The sequence below is a fragment of the Mastomys coucha genome, unplaced genomic scaffold, assembly GCF_008632895.1.
Source record: "Mastomys coucha isolate ucsf_1 unplaced genomic scaffold, UCSF_Mcou_1 pScaffold22, whole genome shotgun sequence".
NCBI classification, from domain to species: Eukaryota; Metazoa; Chordata; class Mammalia; order Rodentia; family Muridae; genus Mastomys; species Mastomys coucha.
In genome coordinates this window covers 201,206,270-201,231,863 of record NW_022196905.1, presented here as the reverse complement: position 1 = coordinate 201,231,863, position 25,594 = coordinate 201,206,270, and the positions used below count along the sequence as shown (strand labels likewise).

The 25,594-nt window shown below is 40.1% G+C and overlaps 1 protein-coding gene and 2 long non-coding RNA genes across 7 annotated transcripts in view; 1 reads left to right on the top strand and 2 right to left on the bottom strand.

Annotated features, from left to right (window-relative positions):
• Palld (palladin, cytoskeletal associated protein) overlaps positions 1-25,594 on the top strand; it is a 393,911-nt gene that overhangs the window by 99,806 nt on the left and 268,511 nt on the right. The window lies entirely within an intron of this gene.
• LOC116069356 overlaps positions 1-25,594 on the bottom strand; it is a 166,549-nt gene that overhangs the window by 44,696 nt on the left and 96,259 nt on the right. The window lies entirely within an intron of this gene.
• The window catches only part of LOC116069357, a 48,562-nt gene continuing 25,189 nt past the window's right edge, over positions 2,222-25,594 (bottom strand). For 2 of the 3 annotated variants that reach the window (XR_004109996.1, XR_004109997.1), the window contains exons 2-4: positions 4,767-4,921; positions 4,102-4,362; positions 2,222-2,664 (exon numbers count right to left, since the gene is read on the bottom strand). This is a non-coding gene — a long non-coding RNA (uncharacterized LOC116069357). Of the gene's footprint in view, positions 2,665-4,101; positions 4,363-4,766; positions 4,922-5,754; positions 6,027-25,594 lie in introns of all 3 variants that reach the window. The other variant, XR_004109995.1, reaches the window with a different exon arrangement.

Below are 25,594 nucleotides of genomic sequence, written 5' to 3'. Positions count from 1 at the left end.
ATCCTGCTTATGACTGCCATGCTACCCCCAAAACAATTTGACTCTGTTATTTAAAAAAAAAAAAAAAAAAAAAAAAAAAAACAGGAGGCAGGCTTTGACAAAACAGAGAGAAGGTAAAGAAATAATTATGTAAAGAAGGATGTAATGGAGTTGTGGAATTCACCTGTGAGTTACTAGTGAAGGTCTTAAGTACAGGGATAGAGATGGGTATGGAAATAGCAAGTGAAAGTTTAGCAAAAACTGAAGACAACTTGAACCCCAGTGCCCAGATGTATTACTTACTTTTCTTATGAGTATGCAAATAGATCTCAAAAGCAGCTAATGGAGAAATAGTCTACTTTGCCTCATATGTAGATAGTCGACTCACCTATAATGGAGAAGGTGCGACATTAAGCTGTATCCTGATGGTGATATTGGCGAGCATGAGAATACTAGTCATATTGCTGTCGAAGACAAGAAACAGCCTGACTAGAAGTTTCAAGGGCCTACTCCTGCCCCTGTTGACCCAATTTCACTAGCTAACCTCCTGTGACATCATTTTCACAACTTTTGATGGTAAAAAAAAAAATAGCACTGTTAAGCTAAGAATTAAATTTCTAAATCCGTGAACCTGTGAGAGAAGCTTTATAGTCATACCACATCAATAGCTGGTACTGCCATTCCTAACTAGACATAGCAAGCAGAGATGGTGTTTATAAAGTAGCCCCAAAATAACAAAAATGTGTAAGTGAGGGAGGACAATCATATAAAATATTCCTAGATCTAATGTTGGTAACATAATAATCACACACACATAGACACACACACACACACTTAATACAACCTTGTACAGAGTTAAATGAAGGCATTAGTATTAACAGAAAAGCCATACATTTACAGTCAGGCTACCTTGGACTTGAACTATAGCTCTGTTAAGTGATCTTGGTTAAAAGAAATAAAACTAACCTCTGTAGTCCTCAATTGAAATATATTTCAAATGGATATACAGTAGGCTACTGCAAAGATTTTATGCAGAGCCAGTACCCACACATTCAATAACTAACCTACTTTTAAGTTTCTGCAATCTGCTAGCCATGCCTTACAGCTGACATATGTAATGGTATTCCTGTGGTGTGCGAACCTGAAACAAACTTATTTTTAACCTATAGTGTGTTTAGGTAACATATAAAATCTTATATAAATTTGTCAAAATTGTAAAACATGAATCCCAAGTAAGGAGAATTTTCATAGCAAGGTATCCATTCCAAGTAAATGAATTGTCATGCATTCTTTTTCCCAGGGTAATGATAAATGAGCAAAAGACTAGAAACTAGATACACTGACTAAGTCATTCAAGACTGAAGATGAGTGTTTACCTGTCCTTGACCTCCATTAGTGGGTAAGGCCTCAAGTTGTTTGCCTTTCCCTATTGAATCAACAGTTTGGTTTCTGTAACAATGCCAAATATTATTGTTAACAATTCACCATTAGTGTGCATGTGTAAAACTCAAGAACCAGGCTATTTTAGCTCTCTCAACATTATTGTGTTTTGAGAACATAAAGGAGACACTATTGTACAGCACAATGATTTATGGAGAAGATCTGTTCTACATAATGAGCAGATGGGACAAGGCCAGAAGCACATGGTATGCTGGTCCCTCCGGGATCTGCTTTCCTCTACCAGATCACATCATTTGCTATAACCTACTTTGAAGCCTTTTTCCAGGATGCTTATTATGTCTAATTATATGGGTGAGGGTTTATTAAAGTATGTGCACTGTCATTTTAGGGCCCCAGCCATGCCTCTCCATAAATGTTAGCAGTTTTCACTTTGTAAAGTGTGTTTATGCAGAGCAAATGTGTGAACCCACAGAAAGGCAAGGCAGTGTCTCTCCTGACTGAAGCAACAGGACTCCCAGCTCTGAAAAGAAAATGTGGATATGAACTCAGTCCTGAAGGTACAGGATCCAAGAAACCCAAGGATAAAACTGGGTTCTACTCAATAGAATACACCGCTTTTAGTAACCACAAAAGCAATGAGTGCTATGCTCCCGTTTCTATAGGTCTACCTCTAATAGGCATTTCAGTAGTTTGGAAACACACTATTTTCTTCTCCATTCTAGTTATGATAGGCTTAAAGCAAACTGCTGAACAACTGTGCTGCATATCTACTATGAGACAAACTCGATGTGAGTTCTGTGTATTTCAAAATGGACAAAACACGTTCCTGTCTGCAAGAAGTTCATTGTTTAAAATGAAGAGGTTGTAAGCAGAGATAATGACATACCTTGAGTGCAGTTGAGATGCTGTAAAGCAAGTACTATGAAAACACTGCTGAGGGATCCTAAGGATACAGAACAGGCTTCAGTGGGGCAGCATTTGAAGTGAGTCTTAACGCCAAGGAAAGAAAGTGACTAAGGGTTGCTACCCTGAAAGAGGCTGTTGAGTGAAGCAAATGTGTTTCCCTGTGTGTCATCTTTTGTGGATGGTGTCAATTATTCATCAAGATGCACCCAGAGCTATGAGCCTGGGAAAGTGAGTCTGGGGCGTGGGGAGCCAGGAGAATCAGCCCAGGGCACATCCTTCTAGGACATCAGCATCAGAGGTTTAACTCTCATTACTGAGAACTCTTTAAAAATGCCAGCCCTGCAATTGGCCCAGTTCCAAGTACGGAATAACTTGATTCTGTAATAAGAAAGAGACAGGAGAAAATAAAAGAGCTAGAAATAAATAATTTTTAAAGCATTTCACTATCCCTCTGACTTAGAGGTAGTAAGCCAGAGTGTCCAGGTTGTTTGAAGTTTCCAAAACTATATTTTTCTTAAGTTAGCTAACAGAGTCAACTGCCATGAAGCATCAGTCCATTATATGCAAATCTTTGACCTTTTTCAAAAATCCTGGCACTCGCCTATAACCTCATCACACAGAAAGCTGAGGCAGGGGGGTCTCTGAGCAGCATAGCTAGGTTCTGGCTCAGCTAAAACAAAATAAAAAAACGTATCTGTGAATTTGTAACTTTAATAAAAGTTATGCTGGGCAGTGGTGGCGCATGCCTTTAATCCCAGCACTTGGGAGGCAGAGGCAGGCGAATTTCTGAGATTGAGGCCAGCCTGATCTACAAAGTGAGTTCCAGGACAGCCAGGGCTATACAGAGAAACACTGTCTCAAAAAAACAAACAAAAAAAAAGTTATGTCTGTAAAATAGAAAGAAATACATATTATACTCAAAATGAGATGAATAATAAATGACTGGGGACAATATTTCAAAGACGATTTACCCACAGGAGAAATTGCAGTTAACCAAAATGCTACAGATAAATTGTGTGTGTATGTGTGTGTTGTATATGTATGAATGTATGTGTGTATTTGCATGTATGTGAATGTATGTGTGTTTTTGTTTATGTGTATGTATGTGTGTGTGTTTGTATGTGTGTGTGTGTTTGTATGTGTGTATGTATGTCTATATGTGTATGTGTGTGTATGTGTGTGTATTTGAGTGTATGTGAATGTAACGTATGTATGTATGTATGTGCGCATTTCTGTGTGTGTGTTTGTATGTGTGTGTATGTGTATTTAAGGTAACTGATAGGCAAAAAATAATAATGAGAAAGAGCTACAGAAAATAATCACATGAAAAATATTTATCTTAATTCCTGATCAATGAAATATAAACTAAAACAACAAAGATATGCCATGTATTATCAGATTGGCAAGTAGAGAAAAGAACCTAATACTACCCAGAGTTGGCAAGAACGTGAACAAAGAAACATCTCCATGAGCTCACTCGGGCCTAGACCCGACTTTTTTGCCTGAAGCTCATGCCATTTTAGAAATTTATTCTTTAAAAAGGATGCAAGATTAATTTTTACTAGTTTATTATGAATCTTTTTTTGGTTAGGAATAAGTACATTGAATTATAAATTTTTTAAGGATGACAGATACCATAAACATTTTGCAAAAAAATCCAGAAAAAATAACTTATTGGTAATAACACACCAAAATAGACAAATATAATCTGTCTTTTCCGAGTGTCTTTGGGAGCAAACTTCCTGATAACCATTGCCTTATACAACAATTTTATATAGGCAGAATAGAAATCAGTGTCATTTTTCTCTGACTTACATCACTATGTCATTTCTCATAGTTTTGAAATTTCTTTCACAACTCGTTGATATACCATTTTCTTTTCTAGGTTAGGTGATAAATTCATAGGAATCTCTGAAAGACTATTTTCCCAGGTGATGTCACATTTCACAGAATTGGAGACCTTGAACAGTAGGGACTTGACAACATCAGAGACTTTGTATTGATGGCTCTATTGTGCAGTTGATGCTGGTATCCTGTTTCATGAGCTTTGAGTTATTGTTGCCATGACAGTATTTCCTGGAAAATAACAAGGAACTCACTCACTCACCATGTATTTATGATTTGTTCTCAATAAGTGTGATTATTCAATAACTAGAACCCAGTTCACTGCTTTATATCCAAAATGTATTATGTCTTTGATTTACTACTTTTGGAATGAATTGAGTTTCTCTTTGTTTTGCAATTTACTTCTTTTTATCAAAGAAATTTCTATGGATTTTACGGGGCATCTTTATTGCCTTGATTTTATACTCTACCAACTTTTTATGTTAATTTTCTTGCTTTCGTCAATTACTTTGAGGGTGACTCCCTACGTCTATTTCAGGAGTTGATCATTTCTCATTTATTTTATTAAAACCTCCTGGAAGGTTTTATGTATTCTCATCTCAGACTCCCTCAAGCCTGATCCCCAAAATACCCACCAGCTGGCTCAACTTTGCTTGACATGTGCGAGATAATTCCCTGTAGAAGAACAAAGATGTAGCAGTTGCTGCTGATGGTGGTTACAAATCCTCTTATTAATTTTATAAAAACATTGGAGTCTGTACATTCAAGCCATTCCAAAAGGCCTAAAGGACTGTGAAGGTGAAAAGATTAGACTCATAAATAATTAGCTCATAATTAATTAACTCACTGAAAATATTCAACACATCTATATGATGATAATTTAAATACTAATCATCTAGTTGGAGAAACTTTGCTATTGTCTAGCAGAATTTAGTTATCTTTTTTTTTTAAGATTTATTTATTACATATAAGTACACTGTAGCTGTGTTCAGACACACCAGAAGAGGGCATCAGATTCTATTACAGATGGTTGTGAGCCACTATGTGTTGCTGGGATTTGAACTCAGAACCTCTGGAAGAACAGTCAGTGATCTTAACTACTGAGTCATCTCTCCAGTCTAGAATTTAGTATTCTACGAACCAGCACTTCTGTTTCTTATAATCCACTAGACAAGCAGACTGTCATGAACTAACAAAGCTTTATGGACAAGAATATCCCATGAAGAGTTACTTATAACAAAAGAGAAATCAAACACACAAAGAATGAATAGAGAACCAACACAAGGGCGAGCCAATGGTGGTACATACTTTTTTAATCTCAGCATTCAGGAGGCAGAGGTAGGCAGATTTCTGAGTTCAAGGCCAGCCTGGTCTATAGAGTGAGTTCCAGGACATCCAGAGCTACATAGTGAAACCCTGTCTCAAAAAGAAGGATCAGAAGGAGAAGGAGAAGGAGAAACAGCACAATTAGTAATGGATATTTACACTATAATAACAGTGTAGTTATTTAAAAGAGTAAATTATATCTATCTTACTGTAAAAGACAACCCCACTGAAGATGGGGAAGGAGGACTATAGGAGCCAAAGAGTTTGAGGAGAACACAGGGCACAGAATACACTTACAGAGACTGAAGCAGCAAGGATGGAGCCTGCATCTGTCTGCACGAGGTCCTCTATGTGCATGCTGTGGATGTTTAGTTTGAGGTGTTCGTGGCAATCCTAACAGTGGAAGATGGGTATCTCTAACTCTCTTGCCTGCTCATGGAACCCTTTTCCTGCTGCTGGGTTGCCTTGTCTAGACTTGATGTGAGGGTTTGCTGCATCTTGGTATGTCCTCTTCAGTTGACATTACTGGGAAGTCTGCTCTTTTCTGAAGGGGAAATGGAGGGGCAGATCTGGAGGAGAGGGAAGAGGAGGCTCAGGGGGAGAGGAGGGAAGAAAGGCTACAGTTAAGATGTATTGTCTGAGAAAAGACTAAAGAAAAAGAAAGATAAAAATAGATACCTTAGTTATATTTTATAAGAAAAAGAGAAAGTTATGAACTCATATGTATAATTTAGCCACTGATGAGATCATATAAAAAATTGCAGTATTATGAACATATAAGGTTACATGTAGAAAGAATGGCTTGTTTAAGGACAGAAATATATGGGGAAAATGGTACAGCCTGCATCATTTTACCTGAAATGTCTTTTAATGGCTAGTTTTAGAGATTGAACTTTTAAAAAAATCAAGATTTCTACTTTAAAAACACTATATGTTTTAATATTATTCCTCTCTTTCTTTGTGAATAAAATGCCTTTATAGTTGTAGAAAATATAACTTCTATTCAAAAGTAATTTCTATTATTTCCTGTAAATAAATTACTTCCTTACTATTATTTATCTTTCTCTCAGATATTACAACCTGAACAGTTTCCCCTCCCCATGTCCTCCCAATCCCTCCCCACCACACCTCCACCATCACCCCCCCATCCACTCCTCCTCCATTCAGAAAAGGGGAGGCCTTTTTCATGTTTATCAACCAAATGTGGCCTATGAGGTTTCAAGGCACCTCCCCTTCTATTAAGGCTGGACAAGGCAACCCAGTGGGAGGAAAAGGGTCTCAAAAGCAGGCAAAAGATTCTTAGATGGCCCCTACTTCTACTGTTAGGAGTCCTATAAGAAGGTCACCCTACACAACTATAATACATATATGCAAAAAGACAAGGTCCAACCCATGTAGGCTCCCAGGTTGTCAGTTCAGTCTCTGTGAACCCCCCATGGGCATAGGTTAATTGATTCTGTGGGTTTTCATGATGTCCCAGACCACTTTGGCTCCTAGAATTCTCCCCCTCTCTTGAAGGATTTTCTGAGCTCCACCTAATGCTTGGCTATGAGTCTCTATATCTGTTTCCATCAGTTGCTGGATGAAGTCTGATGACCATTATGCTAGGCTCCTATCTACAGGTATAGCAGAAAGTCATTAGAAATCATTTTATTTGTTGTGTGTGTGTGTGTGTGTGTGTGTGTGTGTGTGTGTGTGTGTCAGTCATGTTGGCCCTACCCTAGGTCTCTCCAGCCTCTGGTTGCTAGGCTCCTTCTGATAGCATGGGTCTTAAGCTGGACTGTCTGGTTGACCACTCTCACATTTTCTGTGCCACCTTTACCACAGCACATCTTGTAGGCAGGATAAATTGTAGGTCAAAGGTTTTGAGGCTGGACTGGTGTCCTCCCACTGGAAGTCTTTTCATATTCCCCCTCACTAGAAGTCTTAGCTTATCCTCATAGGTTTCTGGGAATTTCTGTACACTATGTTTAACCTCATCCCCCAAGTTCTGGCCCCCACCCCAATCCAATCAGGATTATCTCCCTCTACCTAGTCCCCTCTATTCCCATCCTTACCCACTACCACTCTGTCAGCAATATCTGTTCTATTTCTCCTTCCAGGAAGAGTCATCCATCCCCTCTTGAGCCCTGCTTGTTAGCTCTTAGCCTCTCTGGGTCTACGGATTGCAGCATGGTTAACCTTTACTTTACGGATAATACACACTAATAAATGAGTACATACCATGCTTATCTTTCTGGGCCTGAATTACCTCACTCAGGATGATTTTTTTTCTAGTTCCATCCATTTACCTGTAAACTTCATGATGTTATTTTTTTTTAATTGCTGAGTAATACTTCATTGTGTAACTGTACCACATTTCTTTATCCATTCTTCTGTTGAGGGACATCTAGATTGTTTCCAGTTTCTGGCTATTATGAATAAAGCTGCCATGAACATAGTTGAATAAGTGTCCTTGTGGTAGGGTAGGGTGTCCTTTGGGTATATGCCCAGGAGTGGTATAGGTGGGTCTTAAGGTAGGTCGATTCCTAATTTTCTGAGAAACTGCCATATTGACTTGTAAAGTTGTTGTACAAGTTTGCACTCCCATGAGGAATAGAGGAGTGTTGCCCTTGCTCCACATCCTCACCAGAATAAACTGTCATTTGTGGGTTTGATCTTAGCCATTCTGACAAGTGTCAGATGGAATCTCAGAGATGTTTTATTTGCATTTCTCTGATGACTAAGGATGTTGAACATTTCTTTAAGTGTTTCTCGGTCATTAAAGTTTCTTCTGTAAAGAATTCTCTGTTTAGGGAGGAGAGGCCATTGGCCCTGTGAAGGTTCTATGCCCCAGTGTAGGGGAATGCCAGGGCCAGTAAGCAGGAGAGGGTGGGGTGGCGAGCAGGGGAAGTGGGGAGGGAAGAGGGGTTTGTTCTTGCTGTTGTTTTTTAGGTTTTTTTTTTTTTTTTTTTGAGGGGAAACTGGGAAGGGAGAAATCATATGACATGCAAATAAAGAAAATATCTAATTTTAAAAAAAGAATTCTCTGTTTAAAATAAAGAAAAATGAGAGAAAAGAGAAAAGCATATACAGACAAGCCCTGGAGCTTCTTACCCCTGCTCACCTGCAGCTTCCATTCTAATAACTCACTTGCAGCCCATTTCTGTTTCTGCAGCTGGGAGATGCTGATATGAAACATTAAAAATGTGTACTTAACTAGTTCACTAACTTGAGTGCTTCCTAACCATATCAATAGTGTTATCCTTTATCTGAACATAAAATATGTCTTTTCAAAAAATGAATTCTCTGTTTAGCTCTGTACACCATTTTTAAATTGGACTCTTTGGTTTGTTGATGTTTATTATTCTTTATATATCTCAGAAATTAACCCTCTGTCAGAGGTGGAGTTGGGGAAAACCCTTTCCCAATCAGTAAGTTATAGTTTCATCTTATTTACGGCCTTACTGAATCTTTTCAGTTTCATGAGGTCCCACTTATTAAGTGTTGATCTTAGGGCCTGCATAATTGGCACTCTATTCAGGAACTTGTCTCCTGTGCCAGTGTGTTCAAAGCTATTCCACCAAATTTCTTTCTTTCTTTTTCCCTCACCCTAGCTTTTTTTTAAACATTAAGAGGGTCTCTTGTAGAAAAACTCAGCTTGCCAGTCAACACTAACACTTTCAGTTTGGATTGTCTTCCTCTGTACTAATGTCAATCTTGTGCTTGTAACTTAGGGCAAAAGTAAAGCTAAAATTCATCAGGCTTTCTTGAATAGCACCTTGCCAATGATCACTAGATGATCAGAACTGCTTCAGGTTTCATGCCTAGAAACAACCCTGTTAGGTTAGATTGTGATCAAAAGGAGAACACAGGTAAAGTCTGGCCTACAAGTTATTCTAGAAAGACCAGGCAGTTTCTAGTCATCTCAAAAGAGGGATGGGTGTGTTCTAGAGTATTTGAAGGAACGTTTTCCTTCAAAAGAGAAAAGTAATCCTATAGAAGGACCCAATTTCAATGATGCAATATCTACTTCGCCTGGGGAGAAGTGAATGTGCAGGCTTGCCTGTGAGCTGTCTTTAACATAGCTTTCTTACTGATGCAAGGAGGTTAGGAAATCACTGATTTATCACTATTTCCTTGTGTCTCAATATTTTCTCTTCTGCAAGTCTGGATTGGTCTTGAGATTTTTGTTTTGTTTTAATAATCTTGGTTACAGCATGGGTCCAAAATTCCTAGTCTTTCAACAAACTTTTTGTTTTCAAAGATCTGCTGAATGTTTCTGCAGGCACGTTACATGACACGTTGTATTACATATAGAGTGAAAAAGCCATTTCTTGGGTCTCCAGAGAGTCAGCAGCTCATTTTAGAGTAGACTGCTAGGGCATGTATGTAGTCATTGTCACACACACCCTAACACACACACACACACACACACACACACACACACACACACACACACATACACGTGACTGGCCACCTTTGCTCCAGAGGTTTCTAGGCCATTAACTCTACTTGTGTGTTGTCAGAGAGCAATGATTTGTAACTTTCCCTAATATAGCATATTAGAAAAAGCCAACCCCTTCTCCTGCCCCCTCTACTACTACTCTACACCCCATCATTCTGACTTGGGACCACACTGAGAAGCTTTCTCTAGAGTACATGGTTCATTCAAGGTGTACAAAGCAAAATCAAACTGTCTCTATGAACAGATTCAACTCTCTGCATACAGACTGGTAAAAATAGGAACTAAACAAATGTTGGTCTGATAATCTGACATGCACAGGGTATCTCAAATAATAGATGGTTAAGCTAGGCCTCGCCATGCAGGCCTCTAAGCCCAGCTACTTAGGATAAGGCAGAGAATCATAAGTTTAAGGCAATTCCAGCAACTAAGGGAGAACTTGCCTCAAGATAAAAATTGCGAAGATGGCTAAGGGAGCCAGGAGAAACAACTGAGTGGATAAGAACATCTGTTGTCCAGACCCTGGTACCCACATAAAAAAACTGAACACCTCTGCAGTCACCTGCAATCCTAGTGCTGTTGAGATCAGAGATAGCACGGTCATCAGGACGTGCTAGCCAACTACCAGCATGGCTCTAGAATCAGTAAGAAACCATGTTTCAAAGAAATAAGATCAGAAATGACAGAGCAAGACAACTAATATCTTCCTCTGGCCTCCATGAGTGTACACACAGGCACATACATCCACACACACACACACATATGTATATCTGTGTGTATATGTAGGTATATATGTATGTGTGTGTGTGTGTGCATGTATGTATGTATGTATGTATGTATGTATGTATGTACTGAGCAACTCAGTTTGGAGAAGCATCAATCAGCAGGACCTTTGGGGCCCAACAGTAGCTCTAAAAAATCCAAAAGCCACAGCCCTGTTAGAGAGACTTTCATCAAGGCTTCCTTTCTGTTTAGTATGTCTTCCCAGCTCTTGTCTGATTTCCACCCACCTTTTTTTTCCCTCTGTGGCACAACTTCTGCCTTCTAATGGCTGTATTTCTCAACCTGTCTGAATCTTTGTCCTCTCTATCCACTGAGTCTAACCACAACAGGAGGGTGTGACAGGGTAGGGCCACCACATCCACAGTAGATGCTACACACCTTTTGTGAGCTACACTGAGTATAAGAATACTAACAGTAGAGTCAAACCTTAGGTATTGCATCTTGGCAGCTAGAGACATAGAATGCACAGCAATTCAATATAAAACTCCCATAGGAGGTTGTAGAAGATATTGTGGAAAGATAACTCTGCAGGTGTCAGGTGAGCACCATGAAGACCATTCTGTCACTTGGCATTCAACATTTACTGAGTATCTAAACATAAAACTCTAACTTACCAGAAATTAATACCAGTCAAGACATAGGTTCTAAGGCTGTATTGGCCTTTGTGTGTGTATGTGTGTGTGTGTGTGTGTGTGTGTGTGTGTGTGTGTGTGTGTATGTGTAGTTCAAGGAAAGTGTGGGTTACATAGGAGTTCAAGGCCCTGAGCTACTTGACAAGACCCCAGCTGAAAAGGCCAATGTCCAGTGGTACGTGCCTAGCAAATATACAGGGGCTTGGATATAATCCCCAGCACTGCAAAAACAAGCACATGTGGACACACACACAAACACAGAGACAGGGAAACACAGAGACAGAAAGACAGAGATAAAACTTATATGACAAGGGCCTCAGAATCTAGTGACAAACTGGGTAAATTAATAAATAGCACCAATGTGACAGCTACCACAATGGACCAGAATTGAGGTATTCAGAAACCCAAAGAAAGGGGAAGTCAAAAGGCTTTCTGTAAGCTGTGAACCTTAAACTATGTTCCCCTAACTAGATAAAGTCACACGGGAAGGGAAATTGGGCAGAAGTGGAGCTGAGTGCTTGGCAGAGTCCCGTGATGTGGCTCAGCTACCTTCAACATGGCTTTCCTGTGCTCCATGTCTAAATTGTTTCTTTCAAACTTGGTGCAGGAAATACAAATTATCTTGACAAAGAGGGAGACTGTAAGTATCTATGAACTTCAAAAGGATAGGATTCTTGAAAGACGACTTTGGGGAATAGCATACCCAACCAATGCATTGAGGTTATACAACCACATCCCAGGCACAGATTAGCCACCCTAAAGAGAAATCTGTTGCTATCAAGTATGTGTTTATCTCTAATTTATGGACTGACTGTGAAAACCCTTGAATGATCCTGAATAAGCCAATGCCATCTGGAAACTCACAGTGTTTATCAACATTTTAACAGACCAGTTAAACATTCTTGACCCACTAGCTAGAATCCAAAGTGTCCCAAGATTTATTTTCCCAAGGAAAAAAAAAAGTTTTGTTGTTTACCCCGAGTGGCTTTTATATAGTAAGCTTGATACTCTAAAGTCTTTTTTAGGCTGCTGATTTGCTCCCAAGTGATTTTCAGAAGAAAAGCTGACTGTCCTTCATAGAAAAATGAAGGCAGATAATTATGAACATACAACCTAGTCATGATATTCTAATGCATCTCATGCAAACTTCAGGAAACAATTTTTTTTGAGATGAACAACAAGAAAACCCAGGCTTTTTCACATATTAGGCTCAAAAAAATGAAGCCTTTTCTATATCTTATGTTACAAAACAGAATTTTTTCTATGTCTTGAATACAATGCTTTCAGTTCCTTGTGTTTTTTGTGTTTTGCTTGGCTCATTCCTTTATGGTTTTCATATAACCCTCTGGTTATAGTATGTTTTTGGAAGGTGGGGGGACAGGCATAATTCCTCCTTTACAAAGGAAGCAGTTTAAAAATGTAAGTGATTTGACTGAGCTTGCTAGCCCATGACTGTAATCCTATCTCTTGGGAGACTGAGACAGGAGGATTGGGGATTTGAAGCCAACCTAGGTATCATAGTGAGTTTTAAGACAGCATGGGCTATAATGTGAGACCCTATCACAATCAACCAATCACTAAATTAAGTGCCTCTGCCTAGGCTAAAAGTTAAAATGGTCCATACTTTCCACATTACTCCAAATGTTCACAGGATAGAAAAGAGTTCTGTGGTCAAAGAAGATTAGGAAAAGGGGTTTTAAACAAGAACAACAACAAAAACCCAAAAGTAAAAAGTTATTATTTTCATTACAGACATCCCATAGTCTAGACATGTGCTTTACTAGTCTCCAGCAGTTCTCAAGGACTCATATAAAATCTTCCCATATCCAGAAATACATCATAGCCTGAGTTCATAGGAAAGGGTCCTTATCATATCTCCTTCAGAAAATGACTTCAAAAATGATCCCTTAAAAACCTAGTTTATGGGAGCTGTTATGAAATCCAAGAACGAGGAGAAAGCAGCATTCCCAGAAAATTCTATAGCAGCTGAAGGGTCAGATAGGAAGTGAGTGGTGCTGCACCAACCAAGGACGTGAGTCACATCACCTTTTGCATCAAGCCCTGCCATTAGAGACAGGGTGTACTACATTCCCATCTCCAGTTTTTCTCACTTTTACTTCAAATAAGAAAGGAAGCTCAACACGCAAATAGTGTCAATGTACCTTAGGTAATACCCAATACCCAGAGAGGTCCCAGAAAAAAAAATCTCAAAGGCTGAAAATTTAACCCGACCAACTCATCAATGAATCTAATGGTCTGCAAATGGGACCTCTCTAAACATAACTCTCAGTGCTTGGTAGAGTCATACAGAGAAATTGGAGATTATAGAGTGCAAGCTTATTAAGTTTCAGCATGAGTAATATTTGTTTTGTGAATATTGACTAATGTGAATATTAATAATGCATGTGGTTTAAAAGCAAAGGGGGAAATCCCATTGTCTGAGCATTCCTACTCTCAGAGACCAGAAAGGACTTTCCTAAGGACATGCTCCTGTCAATGCTCTTGGTGGCTCAGGCAACAGTGGAAATGAGACTCTGAAAGAATACCTGAAAGACTCAATCCTGTTCCCTGTTGTGAATAGAGGGTAAGAAAAATAACGTTCTCCACTGACAGAATTTTCTGCTGTTTCTCCAAGACAAGCTTTAGTACGGTACTGTATGCCCCAAAGGATATTAAACCTACCATCTACCAACCAGATTAAGTGAAAAAAGAAAACTACCACACAAAGTGAATTGCCCTTTGTTCTTAGTTTAAACATGGGTACTCTGAAGATTTCTTTTTTAAAAAAACAAAAACCAAAAAATGTGTTTCTAACGTAAGTATACCTGCAGTTCATAGCAGGTGCAAGAGGGTGATACAATGAATCTTAAATGAGCAGTCTCTAGGCAGAACTGAGAATTGATAGCACTCTTTTAAATCCCAACACTCAAGAGGGGAGGCAAGAGGAAAGCTGCCAGTTCAAGACCTGCTTGAGCTTCATTGTTGTGTATAGCCGTGTTGTTGCTTATATTTTGATGCTAATTCTGCTCTCCAGGGAGGGGCTCATTCTACAAGGAATGAGTCATGTACTCAGGTGACTTCGTGTGAACCAATCCCCTAGTGAATAAAGGAGCCAATCACTGGAGGGGTAGGCAAGACTACTGGGTTGGAGAGGGGAAGAGGGGAGGAGGTGAGAGAAAGAGTCCTTTAGGATGGGGATAGTGTGAGGACAAGATGTAGCTATGAGTGTCTCCCGGTTTCAATGGCAGATCTGTTAGGATTCGCCACCGGAGGATTTAGATTTTAATAAGTCTTACAAGATTAGAATTTTAGTCGCTGTGCCCAGTGATTGAGTTACTGTAGTCATCTCTGAACTTAGTTTGTATTGTGTTTTCCTTCAGGGGCTCGTCTGGGGTCAAGAGAGAAAGGTAAAAAAGCATGGGTTTGCCTGAGGTGCACCACAAAGGCAATGGGGGATTTGAAGCACAGGGCTGATGCAGTGAGGACCTGCCAGTGGGAACTTAGCAAGCTGCGTGGAGAGATTTTGGAGCTCTGAGTCAGTCTCCATGCGATAAAAACAGGTTGGCGATTGGCAGCCGGTGCATGGCCAGCCAGGCTGCCAGGGAAGAGGCACAAGCACGAGAACATGCTGGTTCTTTTTTAATATTTCCTGCAATACTTCATTTCGAGACCTTTTCTCAAAAAGGAGTCGGAATAAAAGGCATGTGGATGTGGTAGTTTGAATGAGAGTTACCCCTTGTAGACTTATGTGTTTGAATACATGGTCCTGAGTTGGCAAAACTATTTGGGAAGGCTTAGGAGGTATGGCCTTATTAGAAGAGGTGTGTTAAATGGTGGGTTTTAAGGTTTCAAGAATGCCCTGCCATCCACAGTGCCCGCTCTGTCTCCTGCGGGCATTTCGAGATGTAAGCCCTCAGCTATTGCGATGCTTTCCAAACCTGGATTCCTGAACAATGCCTTAATGGAATTTTTTTTTAAAAAATGAAGTATGCCTAAAGCCAGGAAGATGGTTCATTCGATAAAATGCTTGGCTGGCACTCAATCTGTGTTTTGATCTCTTATACCTATGATTAAAAACAAAACAAGAGCAGGGAAACCCTGCCTATAATCCCAGCACTGGGGAGGCAGAAAAAGGAAGATCCCTAAAGGCTACGAGCCTACCACCCTAGCTGCAAGTAAAGGGAGAGACTCTGTCTCAAAAAATAAGATAGGGAATTGTAGAGAATAATGTAAGCCCTAAGCCTCAGACCGGCACTCTCACATACACACACACACACACACACACACACACACACACACACATGCACACACACAAGCATTCCTGTAACCCATACTTAACCAAGTAAATAAACTGCTCAGAATGGAATCTGTGTATTTTCTAGATGACGCTAAATAAGCATCAAAAGCTATTTTTACATCCATGACTGAGAAAGTAGTCTCTAATAAATAAGTGAGGGAGGTCATGAAAAAAATATCTCCACAGTGATCACTAGGGAGTCAGTTACAATGAATCTGTTGTAGATGTCACTAGAAGGCAGGTCAATGTGAATGCAAGGGATATGAGACCATGTCCAGTGTCAGTCAGTAGAATCCAGGGAAATGACCCGTACACTGGGCAAAGGACTCTGGACCTAGGGTGTGCTCAGGACAGCTGTCTGAACATTGGCCTCTGGGTCCACAGGGGACCTCTAGTTTCACTACAATCACTTCTCCATCACTACCGCTGCCCAGTAAATAAGAAAAAGATTTTTTTCTCATAAAATATGTAGACAGCATAGTGAATAGTCTTAAAAAAATGAATGCCTATCATCAGAAGATTTCACTATTCATATTTCAATAATCAGATTTTGTGCTAGGCACAGGCAAATATGCTCATTTATATATTTTATAGAGTTTTTATTAGAAAAAAATCCTATTTTTTAAATTAAAGAATCACATACATACTAATTTCTGTATCCATTGCTCAATGTACCTTCCATATGATATATTAACTTCCTACCCCTAACTGATAATATTTCTTTATTATGTTTGGTTATAAGGGGAAATATTAGTGATTTTTATCTTTGCCATTATGAAAGGTAAAAATAGAAATGTATCATCATTTTAATTTATACTATTGTTGTGGTTTGGGATAGGAATTTTTTCATTTATTGTTTCTATTGCTGTTTGGGGGCTTTCGGGTTTTGGTTTTTTATTTTGTTTTGTTTTGTTTGGATAGAACTGTCACAGTTCCCTAAGTAGTGGGGATAGGACCTAGAGTAGTAGTGCTGTGGATAGGACCTAGGTCCTTAAGCATGCTGGGCAACCACACCATCACTGAAATACACCCTCAGCTCTGTGGATAGGACCTAGGTCCTTAAGCATGCTGGGCAACCACACCATCACTGAAATACACCCTCAGCTCTGTATGCCTTTAGCAAGAAATGTGAAAATGTTTTAAAATGGTCTTTTCTTTTAAAATGATTATTATTATTATAACAACTTTATGTGAATTGTATCACTCAGTTTGGAGAAGGAAATACTAAAGACTGAACTCGGGACTCCAACATTCAATTTTTAAGCAGCTCAGTATTTTACATACTCCCGTGGAGAATGATAGACCCCATAGGTTAATTTTAATTGTAATTGGGATTGATACTACTTTAGGATAGCATTTGACAGTATGTAGGAAATTAAATGCATGAAAAGAGTGTTTTACATAGTCATTAAAATTCTAAATCTAGGACCCTCTATTATCTAAGACATTTCCTGATTTTGTCTTATATCTGGTCTTAGAGGTCACTCATAGATTCTGCCTTCTGACATCCCTAAGGATTTAAGAAATAAAATGGTCAGATTGCCAACTAATTTATTGTAAATGAAGAAGCCATAGCAACCATAAATGGATGTATTAAACGAACCTGTGATAAGTACCTAATATTCAACAAAAGGCGCAGGACATGGGAGGTGGGGATGAGGAGTTTAAATGAAGAAACTTGACAGATGTTTGCAGGAGTCTGAGAAAAATACAACCTAATGGTACAAGGACATAAAACAGAAGACAGAGAGCATAAGTCGTGTCCCTGGACATAAACTCAGGAGGATGAGAGCTGGTTGTGTCCTCCCTACCCTTTGGGGAGTCAGCCTGTCTCCCCTTTTATTTCCACCATATTTAATGAGGTTTATTTAAAGATAAACAACGGCAGAAGTATGTGGAAAGCACAAAACACATAGAGGCTGGAGCCTTGATTATCTGTAATTGTTCTGACTCATAATTTGTTGGACCTGACACTCTCCAAGCTGCTTGCTGTAAGAACTGACTAATCCACTGCAGCAGGTTCTGAGCAGGCCAAGGCCACAGAGAAGCATCGCTGGTAGTGATAATGGATCTTATTCACTAGGAGCTAGACATGGCTCTGAGTGTATTATCTGTATGTTTGACACATTAAATAAGATAACTCTGTAAAGCTGGTAAAAATTAGTATGTCCACCTAACAATAGAGAAAATCAAGAGTTAATTACCAGAGCTCTGGTAATTAAGAACCAAGTGATACATAGGTTGAAATCACGTGGTCATTTATTCTTCTGTAAGGTTAACTACCTACGAATATTGAGTTTGTTGTTGATGTGGTTGTTGTCGTTGTTTTAATTTGGCTACAAGAAACAGACAATCAACTGGACCCTGACCTTTGGGAGAGTAGTCTAGGCAACTTATAAAACTATAATACATGGTCTGGACAGAGATCCTCAGGAATGAAAATACAGGCTACCACTGTGAGTAACTATGGGGACTGGTCCCAGGAAACCCTACAGATGCAAAAACTACATATACTCAAGTCTCAGATATAAAATGTAGAATTTGCATAGAACTTACACATAAATGTTGAATACTTACAAGACTATCTGAACCTTTGACATTTATATACGTGTTGGGCCACATTCACAGGTATCCTTGAGCATTTACAGCTCATCGTACAGGCTATATGGGTGACTAAGTAATCACCCTATAGATTTCTTAAAGACCCGAACACAATATAAATGCTGTGTAAATTGCTGGTTTACTATAGTACTTAGGGAACTGTGACAAGAAAAAGGATCTGCAATATATTCAGTAGAGACAGAATCACTTTTCGAATATGTTTGGTCTTCAGTTGGTTGGATCTGGCCATATGAGATTTAAGGGTGCAGAGAGCTGACTCTGCTTGCTTTATAACTGAAAGGTCTTCAGTCTTGGAAAGGCACATAAGCATGCCCACAGCAAGCTTACTACTTATTTATAGACACTACGTCTGCATCTCAAGATGGCTTTTTGACTCTTCGGGATTATTGGAGCTTTCATGGTATACGACAGTGTCAGCCTTTAGAAGGCTGAATGTACATAACCAGTGCTAGATGATGCTCTCTCCAAAGTCCCTGAATATGAAAATGTAAGTACTGCCATTGGAGTAAATATTATTCAGGACTTTCTACCCCACCTTAGAACATTTAGTTCTCAAATAAAAGACAGGAAAGGATTTATATTTATAATAAGCCTTAAAGCATTTGAGTTGGGTAAATATCAACCTTCCATGCTAGTTTGTCTACTTCCCGGTGGTCAATAACCCCCCCCCCCGAGATATCACTTGTCATGTGCTTCCTGGTCCGATCTTTCTCCAACAGGTGTCTCCTCATGGCCATGAGCTCACAGTCCTCCTATCCCATGACAACTTTTTTCCTTCTCTCTCTCCTCCTCTCTCTGCCAGGTCCCTGAGATCCCAAGCCTGGGAACCTTCTTTCTGCCCACTTTCTTCTGCCCTGCCCAGGCCACAGGCAACTTTATTAACCAATTAGGGATAACTCAGGAAGCAGGAGTTTACAGGACAAAAGCTGGTATCTGCTCATCTTGGAGTATACAGTATTTAGCATTTGAATACAGAGCAGCACCAGACCAATCCTCTACACACTGTTTGTTTTGTTTTTTTTTTAACATCTAAGAATTATCTCTTATAAGTGACATCAAATGTTCTTTAAGTTTAGAAATTCTTACTTCAGGTATTTCTCTACTCCCTTTTTCCAACCCTCAGTTGTTTTAATTCTTCCCTCATATCTAGAGCTAGTTGTTTTATTTTGATTTTTTTCCTTTGTTTGTTTTGTCAATAGCTCCAACTTATACAAATTCTCTTACCATGTGTCATGTCTTTCATTTATTTACTCCACTATTATCCTTATAGGTTGAACAACTGTGGGATGTTAGAAGACAAAGAAAATCTATAACTATTTTTGTCCCACCAAGTTTTGTCTTACTGAAATCATTAGAGGTTTTTTGTTTGTTTGTTTTTTGTTTTGGGGGGGTTTTGGTGGGGGGTTGTTTTTTTTTGTTGTTGGTTTTTTTTTTTTTTTCACACAAAGAGGAACATCACTGCACAGGGGCACCTGAAGCTTTTGTCCAGGCTGTGTCCGGCAGCCCTCCCCCATTTCCTTCCTGTCTCCTCCTGAGTAGAAGCCTCTCCAAGGAACATGGATTGTTTCTCTCCATTGCACTGGGGAATCTAGAATTATGGTGAAGTTAAAACACTTAGCAGCAGGATTCAGACTTCCTCCAATCAGCCTCTGCACCTAAGATCAAATTGTATCTGAGCCAAAACTATGTCCACCTGTGAATAAGAAGCAGCGTGATTTAATGTGACTTGAGCCCACAGAGGCTTGGGCTTTCCTGTAATAAGAAGCCTGGCCTTCCGGAGATGATGCTGGTGTTTGCTCATCAGTTGATCTTTCAAAGCAATGTTTCAGGGATCCATGTACAAATGGATTCAGGAGTGGAGGCCAATTTTGTCAGGTTCTTGGTCATGAAGATAAGATCATGTGTGAATGGCATCCTTTTAATCAAAGGGCCCAGGGAGACCTTTGTTGCCATAACACACAAGGCTGTATAAAACTCCAGTTTTCAAAATCTTGCTCATTTCCAGGTTTATTGTCAAATCTGCCTCTCCGACATACTTATATGGAGAGTTTGGTTCCTGGTTGGAACAACTGACTAGCTTAAAGAACCTCAGGGCCTAATCCTATGTGCCAGGAACTCTAACTGGACTGTTGGTCCTCAGTGACCAGGTCCTTGCTGGACTGGCCTGACCATCAGCAAACTGAGTACATTTTTTTTTCCTCTCTGAAGTCTGTGAAGTGACATTTGCCTCTGTGTTCTGAGAGTTGATACAGTTAAAGGCTGTACTCTTTCTCTCCTAACAACCTCCACCAACAATCAAATCCACAGCCAGCCAGCCCACCTCTTGGCTGTGACACCTAAGCTTGCAAGGTTCTGCTGTAAATCACTCCCCACTGCCCTGAATTGATTGCCTGAGGTCTTCTGAGCTGAATTCTATCACACCTTGCCAGGTGGACAGACACCAGAGTTCCTGTAGCTCAAATACAGAGTTTGTAACACTCCGCCTCCTTGTTATGTGTTGATATAACAATAAAACTCTTAGATAAAACCCCTCAACACAAGATCCCGTCGATGTTTCCATTTGACAGATGTACAAGACGTACATTTTACAAGACTTTCGGTTTATGGATCACTAAAACAAAGGTCTTTGAAGTCTTAGTCTATGACCAAGCTCTAACAACAAATTCTGAGGGTCAAATTTAATTCCTAATATCTATCCATTTTGAGGTTCTGCATGTCTAGCACCATTTTAATCCATGATACTCCAAGTGGACTCTTGTAGTTTGGATTAGTTTATATAGCCTTCCCCAGTAAATCTTCAAGATTGCTTGCTTCTTTCTGTTACTGCAAGCACTCACAGGCTGTGATCTCTATGAATGCAGTTAGATACACAAGCATGAATATATTCAACCTTTTGCCAACTTCCCCAAAGAGATCTAGTTGTAAGACCTAAGGTGCTCTTGAAATCTGAGTTTATGTATGCCTTCATATTTAGAAATCATCTTTCCAGCTCCCTCTCACTAAAGAAATTATTGGCCATCATTTCCCTACAAGGATTTTTATGATCTATCTGCCCCAACAGAACGTGAGTTCTCCCACAGTAGTAATCCTGGTTTTAGAGAAGTCTCCACTTTTTCTCCTGATTTGAGGTTGACCCTCCAATAGCCATGACAGGCCTATGTCAAACAGGCCCCAACTCCACAGATATACACTAATCAAAGTATTTCTTGGATATGTTGTGGCCTACTGACTTTACCCAATGTATAGCTGGGTATTATTCTTTGGGTCCAAAATCTAATATATCTGTTCCCTCAATGTAAAGTAAACTCAATGAGATCAATATGCACCTGCTTTCTAGTACATCTCAACATGGCAACCCAGCCTAGAGAAACAGAGATATATCAGTCACTAAGAATTGCCTTTAAAAACTATGTCTCTGGTTTCCTTAGGGCTTCTTGGGGACAGAATGGAATGGCCCACGTTTGTGCTGAGTAGTGTGAGCTTCCTGACAGTCTGCCAGCACTCTGAAAGCAGATAACACAGAGAATCTTCTCTGGAAGAGGGGGAAGAAGGAAAACCAATCTTTCTTGAGGATCAGTGTCTGTAAAACCATAAAATTCAAAAATCTCTCTCTCGAGTGTCTCTTGACTGTGGTCAGACCTGTTGTGTCTCCGTCCTAAGAAATCACCTTGCTCGTGTGGTGGTTCTGCTGAGTCCACCTCCCAGATGCCTTGTCCTCCTCATCTTCCTTTAGGAACAAGTAGAAAAAGTGAAAATATTCTGGGAGGTAGCATGAGAGGAAAACTAAGTTTTGAATGCTATTCTTCAAAAATGCAGCTTATCTGTTTCCGTATGTCGAAAGTAGAGATCTTAGTACCTTATAGGCAACCATGTAGTTAGGCTGGGCATGAGGGTGTATGGAGAAAAAATGGTTGGTATAGCAACTAGGAAAGCTCTGGGCAAACTCAAATGAATTGGCCATCCAAGTTCAGTGTTCCCAATGAACAGTGACAGAGGAGTGTTACTGAAGTGACTGTCCCAAATTGGGTACCATGCTTTTCAGCATGCTTTTCAGCATTTTCATAGTCATGCTTATTCAGCAAACATAGACCGTGAGTCTTTTCAGAGTCTCTCAGCTCTGTATACCATCCTCAGCCCTAATCGTTGCCTATTTGCCTCATCTTTTCCTCCTCTTTTGGGTGTGTGTCTGCACTCAGTAATCATGCTGCATCCTGTATTCCAGATAACAATGTCAGAAGTAGACGCAGGTTTTAGGCATTGGCCGAAAGGATGAGGTTGTAAAATACACATATTTCTATTTGAGGAGAAAGTGGTAGAGAGATGAGTCCTACCTCCTTTGGCTACTGGGTGGAATGAGCTCAGCACTACAGTTCCAGATACAGGGTAATTAGAAATAATGAGTCGCTGGGATTACCCCAAGTTTTCTGAGGACCTGGAGTGTACCCCAATCATACTGGCTTTGAAGATGAGCACTCATAATGATAAAAGTGAGAGAAGTAGATTATACTAATTCATTGGTACATATCCAAAGACAGTCTTAAAAGATCCAGTGATACCACATAAGTAATATGTATACAATAATAAATAATGATGGGTAATAAATAATAATGGATACCACGAAGTCATGCCAACAACCATGTTAAAAAAAAATGAGTTGGAGAGCTATACATGTATCCAACTGCCTTAACCTAACACTGTTATCGTTCTGGTTAGGAGCTAGGAATTCATTTAAAGGCTGAAGATTTGCGATCTCTCTCTCTCTCTCTCTCTCTCTCCCTCCCTCCCTCTCTCTCTCCCTCCCTCCCTCTCTCTCTCCCTCCCTTCCCCCCTCTCTCTCCCTCCCTCTCTCCCTCCCTCCCTCCCTCTGATAAAGAAATGTCATAAGTAATGGCCATCATATGCAACTCTGTCTCTACAGATGGCGCCTTAACTCTGGAAAAGAATCCGGAGTCTCTTTACTGCTTGGCTTAGTTCCTGCCTTCTTTCTCTTCTTTTCGATCATATCAGTACACATTGGTCTTCTTTGGAATATCTTAAAAGTTATGAACTGCACTGCTGTTTTTTTAAAAGATGATGAGAACTATGTGACTCATATCTTAAAAATATTAATAATGCTGTATTAATGGGAGATCTAATGGCTGTAACAGTCCTGCCCCGGGAAAAGCCCCAATTTGCTCCCTCTAGACAAAAGGGGGCAGAAGACCCTGACTGTGTTTTGCCAAAGATTTCCTCTTATCTGAAAATTGCTCATGTGTGTATTATCCATGTTTGAAATACGTCTCTCTGCTTTGGAAAATCATAAAGCAGTGATCAACAAATGGGCTTCTCGTGGCAAACTCCGGGAAGCATCGTGGACACTTTTACAAGTGTTTGTGAAACGGTCTCACTGCGTCTTTGCGTTTGCACTAGAAGCTCCTGCTGCTGCCTGTCCATGGACTAAGATACAGTTGCAGCCCTGTTCTGTGTATTTTTCACTCTTAATATTTTAAGAAACCACAGTAGAACTTAGAGCTGGGAGGAAAAGAGGAGATGCCAAAGTCCCATGACATGATAGTAACAAAGGCTTCTCTTGTTTCCAAACTGCATGATCCTCCCTCCGTCACCCTCCAAATCAAACCCCATTTGCTCTGTGTGGGAAAATGGCATGTCAGTGAGCCATCTGAATTGCCCATAACTGAATACAAGGGTAAAGGGCAACAGCAGCCACACTGGCAACAAAGCATTTAAAACACTCTGGGTTTTAGATTCCTCATATGTGAGGGGAGCAGAGCCAATAAGCACTGGTGCGTGGACGTGGTGGGGCTGATTGATTAGGAGCCCATGATTAAAGGAACAGAATAGGAACACGAACTGCTATCTATCAGGCTTGGCTCGGAGTCCTTGCAATGCATCTTTTGGATACTTCTGCCATAATCTCCAGGGGAAGATGCTGGGGAGAGGGGATTGTTGGGGGGCCGGGGGGGGGGTACTTTCACAAAGCATTACTTTAAAACATTCCTACCTATAAAGAGCAGAGAGGATGGAAATTATATTCATACTTCAGGTTCACACACTCTCTGTCACAAACACTATATAAATAAATACATACTGGTTTTTGTCTCCCCCCAAAGCTACATGTGGCATTTACCACAAAGGGCTTGAGTATCGGGGAAGGGAAAATGATTTATCTTCATTATCGTCTCTCCACACATGCTTTTTGTAATCATGAAGACATTTTGCCTTACAGCTTCACAAGGAAAATAACAGAGCTTGGGGGCTGAGAGCTGGGATCTGGCTCGAGTCCATTTGGTGGCAAAAGGAATTCTTAAGTACTGACATTACATTTCAACAGGGCATGAAGAAGAGATTTACATTCCTTCTTGGATTAAGTTTTGCTTTTTATATTCAATCTCTTTCCATAATCAAAAGCACGTGTCCCTCACCTTGCCAGCTCTGCCAAATGGCAGACTGACTGATGGGTCAGCATGGGGCTAGTCCGCAGAGCAGAGCCCTAAGACGTCTTGTGTCTAAAAGGCCAGTTAACTGCACTACCAGCCTGAGGAGGACTTGGGACTCTTCCTGTACTATCTTTGAGGTGTCAGTCACAAAAGCACTGAATGGCAACTCTTCAGAATCCTACCAGTGACACCCTTAGTAAAACACATATGCAGAAACCTTCAGGTTTAAATAATCGCTGCCTTGTGGTCAACATAGAAGAATGTACAGTCAATTTATGAGGTCTTTCACTTCATGTTATGGATGAAAAAGTTTGTTGCTAGTGGGAGAAAGCAATTTATGACGTGACTATTAAGGGAGAGACTCTCTCTCCCTATCCTCTCCCTCTTTCTCTTTCCTACCCTCTCCCCCACCTCCATCTTTGTTCTTGGCTTTCATTTTCAAGACTGCTACAACATTTTTTTTTTACCCCATCCATACATATTCCTTGTGGCTTTGAGTTTAAACTGGGTTGTATTTCAAGAAGTCAACTTTAATTCTGTGACAAAAAGAAGCCATACTCGGGGACTTGGGAAGTAGCTCAATTGGTAGTTTGCTTGCCTGGGCAAACCTAAAGCTTTGAATGTGATCTTTAGTGCTGCATAAATTAGGACTAATAGTGTGTGCCTATACTCTCAGCACTGAGGAACTGGAGGCAGAGGGACCAGAAGTCTAAGGCATCTATAGCGACATAGCAAGTCTGAAATCAGCTTGGACTACAGGAGATACTGTCTAATACATAAGACAAGAATCTGCACTCAAAGATCCTGCCTTCAGTGCATGCTCCCACTCTTGTCTTTTCCTCTGTCTGGTTGCATGTACATTCCCAGATGCCCAAGCTCTTCTCACGTTTCATGTCTTAAGCACCACCCCCCCCCCGCAAAA